The sequence below is a fragment of the Hippocampus comes genome, unplaced genomic scaffold, assembly GCF_001891065.2.
Source record: "Hippocampus comes isolate QL1 unplaced genomic scaffold, H_comes_QL1_v1.1 scaffold136, whole genome shotgun sequence".
Taxonomy (NCBI): domain Eukaryota; kingdom Metazoa; phylum Chordata; class Actinopteri; order Syngnathiformes; family Syngnathidae; genus Hippocampus; species Hippocampus comes.
Genome location: NW_017805840.1, coordinates 621,820 through 631,626, shown reverse-complemented (window position 1 = coordinate 631,626; position 9,807 = coordinate 621,820). Strand labels below are relative to the sequence as shown.

Below are 9,807 nucleotides of genomic sequence, written 5' to 3'. Positions count from 1 at the left end.
TGTGTGTGTGTGTGTGTGTGTGTGTGTGTGTGTGTGTGTGTGTGTGTGTGTGTGTGTGTGTGTGTGTGCGTTTGTGTGTGGAAGAGAGCAAAAGATTTCCAAGAATGAGTGCACTCAGTGACTGGATTTTTGTTTTGGTTTATTTTCTGTCATTGATGATTTTCTATTTTTGGCCTCCAACATGGTCGAGCAAAATATAATGCAGCAGTATTTTTTTTTTTTATTTGATGGTAGATCAACCAAGGAAACTATGCAAATAAGCTTGTTGGGTGATAAAAGTAGAACCAGGAGAAGGGATGGGAGACAAATTGAAAGTAACTGTTGTTTTAGATCACCATTAGCTCGCAATGTCTTATTTTTCTTATTTTATTTTAAATAGATATCCTACAAGAGTTTTGGTGACTAGATTTGTCATTTTATTTTCTGCAATTGACAAACACAAAAGTTCAAAAACCGACAGCGTGGACGTGAGAACGAAACAACTGAGATGTGCACTCACACACAAACACGATCGCACGCACGCGTGCGCACATACATAGACACACACACACACACGCACACGCACACACACAAACACGCACACAAAGGGGGCATACTTAATTTGAGAGACGGTTAATTAGCGACTGTCCACTCCACTGCTGAACAAGCGATCACTGAAGCGTGTACACCATGCTAATTATGGCTTAGCTTAGCATCGGCGCACACACACACACGCGTTGGCGTGGGGGTCGGAGGAGGGGGGGGGGGTCACTACATCAAATCCTGGAGCCGTGCCTGATGAAAAGGGTGATAGGTCAGTTGTTTAAGAGATTGTGCATCATTTACTATAAAGTTGGGTTTTTTTTCCAAAATGTATACCATCAAAACTTATCCTGCACATAGTTCACAATTAACAAACAAATCCGTGCATTTACACACGTAACTGACTTCAAGGTACCTTGTTGACCTTGTTGCTGGTTACAAACATGGTTACATGCCACCTCAAAAAGGGAAATCCAACACGAAAAGTGCCTATGGATTGAAGAATACATCCAACGCGGCGTCTCTCTCTCTCTCTCTCGCCCCCCAGGTCTAATCAAAGCCGGAATTCTCTCATCTGGCATAAAACGCCCTCCGTGATGATGAAAGCTGCTCGAAGGAACTTCTCAACATCTCACAACAATTTAGGAAACAGTCAAGGACAAGTGAGGTCAGCGCTCGGGGGTGCCAACTGGCTTCAACGTGACGCCTGCCATTAAATACATATCCCACCCCACTAAAACACGCACGCACACGAAAATCTGCGCTTCCTGCATACGACCATGCAAATAAACACACATGTGCCTATGACACATGAATACATACATTTTTACTGAGATCACAGATCATTATCTCGATTTCCGCAGAGGCACGCACATGCACACACATACATACAAAGACATAGTTACGCAAAAAGACACACATTTTTCGACAAACATTTACTCTGTACATGGCGTGTGTGTGTGTGTGTGTGTATATATATATATATACACACACACACACACACACACACACAAACCTGGACAGTGTGGCAAAAATACACATGAACACAAGCACGCACAGACACATGTGTTACATACACACAGTTAAGACACACGTGCACGCGCACGCGGCACAAGCAGCATAACAAAGAATGACAAGTTGAGATTAATGGTGGGCCTTCTTCTGGCAGCCCAATTTAATTGTCAGCCATGATGGCCGCTGAACTCCATCAGATTATTTACACAAGGTTAACGCAGCGTCTTCAACAGTTGCTAATGGGAGCGACCGATACGCCATTGGGAGGGCCCGTAGCGCGTCCTTGGGATGACGCGGGGGCGCCGAGCAGGCACCGCGCAGTGACGAGGGCGACAGGTGCTCGGGTCACGATGAGAAGAAATAGAAAGGAACTCTTTTCATAATACTATGTGGTTTCTTGTTCAAATCTATTTTTGTTTTTCTTTTTCAGCATTCGGGCAGCCACCATCTGAAAACCAAATTAGATTCAACCTTTCAAGGATGATTTTTTTTTTCTTTTTTCAGCGGCAAAGAAAGAAGCGTCATGATATTAAAAGGTGAAAGGATTGGAAGGACGCTTGAACTGAGAGCAATGGACATATTGTCTGCATTGTCTGGACAAAAACAGATTTTTTTTTGCTTTGATATGGATTTTTGTCAGGTCTTTGTCAAAGCAAGACCCGATAGCCAAGGAAAACGGTCAAAACGTGTTGCATTTCGGCACTTGTTCGACGTCTAAGCAAGACAGACACTTGAGGTATAAGACATTTATTTTCCCCTTCACTGCTAACCACACTTTTCTGACACTGTTTATTGCTGCCGGGCGGCGGTCTGTTCCAATTGTGCCTATTTACACTCCCCATGCTACGCTTCATGCTAGCAGTGGGTCCGCTTCATGCTAGCCGTGGGTCGCCATTTTTTTTCTTTCGAGGATATTTGCAAGCCTCAAGAAGTCAAAATTAAGATCGGAACTTTTTCAAAGGCTTCACATTTATTATGTGTGACAATTAGAGTGCTGAGTATGGTCTAAAATTTTCATTTTGACATCTTAACAGTTTTCCGATTTTATTTACCGGACTCAGTGGTCCTCAGTGGAGCTGATCCAAAATAACTGATGCTGTAATCAATCACAACACCTCACATGAGCTCCAAACTTCACTTATGCTAACCCCCTGAAAAACATTTGACGGTGGCCATGAAATGACGCCCCGAAGGCCTGGAATAGACTTCAAACATAAATAAATCCCGTAAAAAGGTGGAGACATTTTTTTAAAAATTGATCTTGGAGAGATTTTAGCCACCTGTTTTGTAACACACACACACACAGACACGTCAGATCAATTGATGGATGTTACATTTAGAGAAATGTTAAATATACATTAGCACATGTGCTCACGGCATTTAGAGAAAAATAATCAAGCCGGTGCCGGGGATCCGAGCTTGCGGTCAGTCAGAATGAGGAGGGTTCCGCTTTGGGAAGAATAACGTCATATTTTTGGCATCGACATGCCGATGGAGGCGTAAAGGACGTACGGGTGAAGGCCGGGTCAAAGAACACACAACGGGCAGCGCAAACACTCCTAATACTTGCTTCACATGAATCCAAAACGAAAGAGAAGCGCCAACAAGCGGTTTTAAGAGATGTCGTTGTTTGGCGGTGAGGCACATGGCTGCTAGCTTAGACTGTAATGTAATGTTTCTTTATGTCTAGAATATTTTTAAAAATGTCAATAAATATTGGATGCACAGAAACTTTATTCAGCGTCCTTCCTTCGACAGGTTGCCCAACTCCCCTGGTCCGAGTGGTGTTTAGGCGCAGGCAGTTGGGAGTCACACGATTCACCCACGATCGCAGTGTTGCCCTAAAACATTTGCAAAGCTCGGGGTTGTACTTGCAGAAGTACCGCTTCTTTGCTCAGCTGGTTTCGTCTCGACTCGTTTGCAGAACTTAAGTCGTCGGTCTTTGCAACACACCAGAGGTGCGATCACAAGCCGACATGCTTCCAGATGCCGTTTAATTAAAGACGGTGACACGTTAATCACAACATTTGATACATACACCAACGCAAACGGCTCGGATGGATTCCACTAGTGGGAATCTGCATAACATTACCGACATCCCAACAGCAAATGTGCAACGTTGACATTTGGGAGCCTCCCGTGTTTTGAACTTTTCTCGGGGGGCTGTTAGCGCAAAGGCTAATGACCTATATACGCGTGCACGTGCGCGTTGGTTCAAATGCGTGTTGAGGGCTGATCGGTGCTCAATTGCTGACGCTGTGCAACACTCGCGGAGGCACCTTGGCAGGGGTGATGAGGGTGCGACCTCGCCCCGACATAGGATTTGGCACCTGTCACGCACATCAACACACACGTACACAAACGTGCACACATAAAATGTCTAAATTAACGTTGCACGAATAGCACCCCTTCCCCGCAAAGAAATCGGTTGCATCTTCAGGCACCTGCTGAAAAACACAAACGACATTGTGTCTCACCTTTGCGCTCACGTTGGCAGCCAGCTGTTTGGCGTGCACACACACACACACACACACACACACACACACACACACACACACACACACACACACACACACACACGAGGAAGTAGGCGAGTGTTTTGTCGACACTTGATGGAGAGAACAAGATGCTGTGAACTTCCACCACTTTCAGAAGTAATTAGAACCTTTCTCTGCGTCATTTTAAGACGCTTACCGCTTTCTTGGTCTTTTTTGATCTTCTACTGTTAGTGTTTAATCTATATCATAATAAAGGCAGAACGCAAGAAAAAAAAAAAACAGGTTAAAATATCAGGAGGATCCCAGAGGGCTGTTATGTAAATGTGGATAAGAATAAGGTCACATTTAATATTATACATTAATGTAAGTCCCCTTTTGGCCACCATCTTGGCAAAAAAACAAACAAAAAACAAACAAACATTGTAATGTGACATTCAGAGAAGTGGGACAATGGCGAACTACCAGCAGGAGGCCGCGGGAAACCAGACTATCAGTCTGACGTAGCCTAGCTCAGCAAAGCTGATGAATTGTTTTTTTACTGATTAATTCAAGTTTTTCTGTCGAGATGAGTTTTACAAGAATTTCTTGTGACTTCTGTAACTGCTTGTTCTAACATCACAGCTGTGAACAGAGAGGAGCTAATAAAGCTAAAGCTACTAAACAGTCAGTGTATCTAACTTAATGATTTGATATTGAGCGACTAGCAAGTTCAATTCGCGCTGAGAAACAGTCTCTATTAGTTAGTTAGGACTGAGAACATTTGGTCACTGTTTAGCATCCTGTAGGTCAAAAGAGACAGACAACACGAAAAACAGTTAAATAGTTGTTTCATTGGAACAATACAAGTCAAAACTATGAATGCAAATTAGCATGGTTAGCTTTGGCTCACCATGCTAATTGACAGATGATAACATTTAAGATCGTTTGAAGATTTGAGCTAAAAATCACAGCTAATAGTATGATAGCCACTATTATTCATCTTTACAACTTTTAGTGGGTCATTTCGAAGTCCACCCAAGTATTGAAGTATCTGAAAAGTAGAAAAAAAAAGACCATTGTCGCTTGGTTAATTTTTTTGCTTTGTGCTGCACTTTGTTACAGCTGCAGCTGTTGTGAAAGCGCGATATAAATCAGGATGTATTGTATTGTATTGTAGTGTGATCCGAAATGTGTTCATTAAAAAATAATGACAATAATGTAAAAATATATGTCATACAAGGTATTTTAGCGAGAGCAAAATCTCAGCTCTACCAAGCAGGCTAACTTTGGGACACCCTCCCGTTCCTCTATATTATCAACAGAATCAGCACTGATCCCGCCTGCAGTTTAATTTATCACCTCCAGATTAAACTCGATGAAATCCAACATTTTAATTGAATGTTTAGATGGCACGCGGTTTCGGTGATAAATTTCCACGAGCACCCTGTGCTGCCATTTCATATTCCTCGCAAACTAATTACATTTGCATAACTGATGCTGGTCGTGATGATTGTCGTAGGGTTGCTTGTACCACGTTGGTTGTATTTTAAAAGAGACCCAGGCGCGAGGAAGTCAACATAAGCGTTGATCTCAACCCACATGTGACCTGTTGTATGAGATCAATGAAAAGCAAATGGAGCTCGTCTTGATAATGTCAGGCCCAGCTGATAAAAAAACAACAACAAAAAAGAAAAAAACAACGCTTTATGATGTGTTGACCTTTGCTTGCTGTAGCTCATTTGTCACAGTTACCGTCGAGGCAACTCAATAAGTGACGCTTGCCGCTAATACACTTGAAAACTCCAAATATGCTTAAAATTGATTTTGAGATGAAATACGCACAGCGGTCACTTTATTAGGTTCACCTGCGCCCATTTAAATCCAATCCCAGAACTTTCAGTGAAACGCAACAGTGGAAAAGAGCAGTCCATTGGTTGGTGCGCGACAAGAGTAGCTTGCGATCCCCTGCTGAGCACCTTGTCAGACTTATGAGCGATGGCGGCGGTTTGGGAGAACGGTAAGAACACATTTGCGGTGTTGTGTACATGCGGCGTTGCGGCTCTCCAGTGGGTGCTAACCTCCGCAGGCTGTGGGAACCATGTGTTTTGGGAGAGGCAGAGGAGAGCGGGGATGAGGAGGAGATGGACGCGCAGATGAGAGATATGGAAAGCGGCCATCATTGCAGCTGTCAGGCCCCACCCACTTTCCCAAAAAGTCTGGGATATCGGATTTTGGAACTGAACATGTCAGGATGACCTAAAAAAATTAAAAATTGGTCGATCTGCAAGTGATGACATGACAACTGATGACTGTTTTTGCATAAAATGCTAACTATCTGCTGACCTCATCAAGCCGATGGGACACTCAAGTGTCTGAGAAATGTTGTAAAACTCCGCTTCTTCCATCACACTATGGGAGCCGTGCTGTGTTATGTCGCCTCAAGTTTGGTAGTCTTGCCGTTTTGTTTTTTTTTTTTGTCGTTTTTTTTGTTGTTTTGTTTTGACAAAGATGAGTAGAGTAAGAAAAATAGTTTAATTAGATGCATTGAAGTAAGCCGGTTTTGCCAAAAACGGATTGCTGTCATGCCTTGTTGCAGAAGGAAGCCGGTCAGCCACCAAAATAAGATTCACTTTCGTCTATTAAAACTGCTTCGTCAGCTCGCCGATTTATTTATTGCATCGTTCGGGGGTTCTAAAATGTTTGAAAATGATTTCGGGAAGCTAATCTAACCATGATGTTACATTTGTGACGTCAATATAAGCAGATAAAGTTGGTTGAGAAGCGCAGCAAAGGAACATCTGACGAGACTTTTCACTGATTTGACGTGAACTTGAAATCAATAGCGATCTCCGAGGAAAACTATTTTTTTCTCGTGCGTGAGTGACATATGCTGCTACTTCACTCAGTCAGGGAGGGTCGTTAACTCATCCGCAGCGGAAATATCTGCTCCGATGTCTCCTTCACCACTTTGGAATGTTCTCCTTCTTGCCCTTGGACGCTCCATTTCCTCCTCCTCCTCCTCCTCCTCCTCCTTCATCCTCTTCTTGGCTCTCACGCTGTGAAAAGTAAGTGAGAGAAATGAGGAAGTCCAATCTGCCGCAGGACAACAACACTGTAGGTAGCAATAAGAAGCCATGTTGGAGAGACGCTGACGGGCCGTAACACAGCAGCCCGCCAAGTGGGCCCGCTGCTTTAAATATGACCGCGGCTGCTTACGGTGATTGAGGAGGACCCCTGCCGCAATGCCCTCACTTCCATGCGGCCCGTCAATATATCACACCGCCGGAATGGTTCACTCGCTATGTTTTATTTGATTTTATGACTGGGTTTGCTCTCTATAGACTTACTTGATTCACACTCAACATGTTTGTATTCGTATTTTATTTTATCATTGGTTGATTCTAGAATAGGGCACTGCTTCAATTTTATTTGAATTGAATTGGTTTCATGTTAATTAACAAAAATCCAATTAATTAAAATCAAATCAAATGTTCAAATGAAATTATTTGAGCATTTTATTTGATTTTAGTTTGCTTTATAAAATTGTTTGATACATTTTTTAGATTATTTTATTTTGTTTGATTTTAGATTTTTATTTGACCACTTTTTCCCTTTTATTTATTTATTTTTTACAAATTATTCCAGACTTTTAAAAATATATTTTATTTTAGATTTTCATTTGAACCTTTTATTTTGATTTATTCATTAATTTATTTTTAAACAAGCGTTTTCAATTTTTCATTGTATTCATTCAGTCAATTAAATTCTTACAACTACATGTACTGGGATAATATTTATTTGTGAATGTATTCTCATCACACAGTCGTCATTCTTGCTTGACACAATTTTGCTTTCTGCCTCGGTTTATGTTGGTGAGTTTAAGAGTGCCATGAATATAGATGTGACCCCTTTCTCCATGACGCTTGAACACACACACGCATACGCACGCTGTTTATCTGATTCATGCGTACATTCTACACATGCGCGCGCTCTCTCTGCTGACATTTCCCATTGTGTTTGACATATTACAAGTGTCCATATTATTCACTAGTTTATGTTAGTAACCAGCAGGCCCCGATTTGGTCATTTTAATTGCCGTTGACACGTCTTGAAGGACTAATTAGAGAACAGCGACGTCGCGCTAATTTTCCACAGTTCCTTAGCCACACGGAAGAGGCGTTTGCTTTTATGAGAAAAACTGACGATTGCGCTCTGAACCGGGCCCACACTCAATTATGAGGATTAGAGTGGATAATCACAGAGATGAGGAGAACTTGTTGTTGGCAACTTTAAGAGACGGAGAAGCTTGATATGATTGTTATTTCACATCAGAATCATATCAGGCAAATTAACCAGGGGGAGTGTATAGTGTAGGTGTATATTAGAGGAGCAATGATGAAATAAAGAAATGACGACCTTCCACCACGGGTGAAAATGCAATGCTTTTCGTCATATATATAGATAGATAGATAGATAGATAGATAGATAGATAGATAGATAGATAGATATCTCTATATACATAGATATATAGATAGATAGATATAGATTCTTGGACCGTAAAAAAAAAAAAAAAAAAAAACACCAAAAAATCGGGGGGGCCTTTTGGGGGGCCGGAACAGATTACTGGCATTTCCATACATTGCAATGATGAAAGACACTTTGAGATACAATTTTATTTTATATACTGTATATGTATAATTTTTTTTTTTTTGGGTGGGGGAGGCGGGGGGTGATGGTCCCCTGTTTGCGTGTTCAGTTCCTTTTTTAGTGCATACGAGGCTCCAAAGAAACACATAATGCAGCCCAGATGATAGTTAACATTGACATCTCAGTCATGTCTTGTCAGTGGTACTTTCCCAGCTGGAATATTAACACCGCTTTTTTCCCCCCTCTGCTAACCCCACCCCCTCCCCCATTCCAAAAAAAATAATACAAAATAGAATGAGTGTTAGGTGGAGGAGGCTTGCAGCATGAGGGAGGGAGTGATGTAATTACACATCGTTGCTATCAGTGCCCTTGAACTCTGCTGTTTGTCAAGCTGGCCCAACAATGTAGCCTCTGTGCGATAACAGCCGGCGAGCCCCGGGCGAGGATGACGGAGGCTGTGGCGGGAAAAACAAAATGGCGCGGGCTTGTGGTTTGATACTCAAACGCAGGATTTGAACCCTAACTTGAAGCCCTAATCCTTATTCATAACCGGTAACCAGAGTCTGATACCCCAAATTCTAAATTCCCTAACCAAGGCTACACACCCTAATTTGAACCATAACCAAGGTTTGAAATGCAAATTTGAAACCCTCACAAAGGCTTGACACACTAATACGAAACCTTAACCAAAGCTTGAAACCAAAAATTGAAATCCTAAACAAGGCTCGAAACCCTCACTTGATACCCCAATTTAGTGTACATTGAAAGTCAAATTGAAAACCGTAACCTTCGTTTGAAATCATCATCGGGGCTTTTTCAAAACCCAAGACCCTTGCTTCAAAACCTTATTTTCAAACCCTAACACATGCCTCTTTTAACCTCGGCTTCAAAACCGTAATGAAAAACGGCCGCGGTGTGGATTTGCATGAATGCGTGCTAATGAACCTTGAAAAAAAAAATAACAGCCGAAGCTTTCCACAGTGGGCATCCTCCTCTGACTCACAGTTGGGGAAAGTTCAAAACCCAAATTCCTCTGGCCACCATTTGTTTTCTTTTCCATTGATCACCAAGCAGCTGCTGACGGATTCTCTCTCTCTCTCTCTCTCTCTCTCCCTCCTCCTTCCCTCTCCTCCCTGCCCCCCCCCAC

General features: G+C 42.3%; 1 long non-coding RNA gene across 1 annotated transcript in view; it reads right to left on the bottom strand.

The window, feature by feature from the left end:
• Positions 1-5,238: 5,238 nt before the first annotated feature.
• LOC109526669 (uncharacterized) overlaps positions 5,239-9,807 on the bottom strand; it is a 65,556-nt gene continuing 60,987 nt past the window's right edge. The window contains exons 3-4 of the long non-coding RNA XR_002170393.1: positions 6,916-7,069; positions 5,239-6,269 (exon numbers count right to left, since the gene is read on the bottom strand). This is a non-coding gene — a long non-coding RNA (uncharacterized LOC109526669). The remainder of the gene's footprint in view (positions 6,270-6,915; positions 7,070-9,807) is intronic.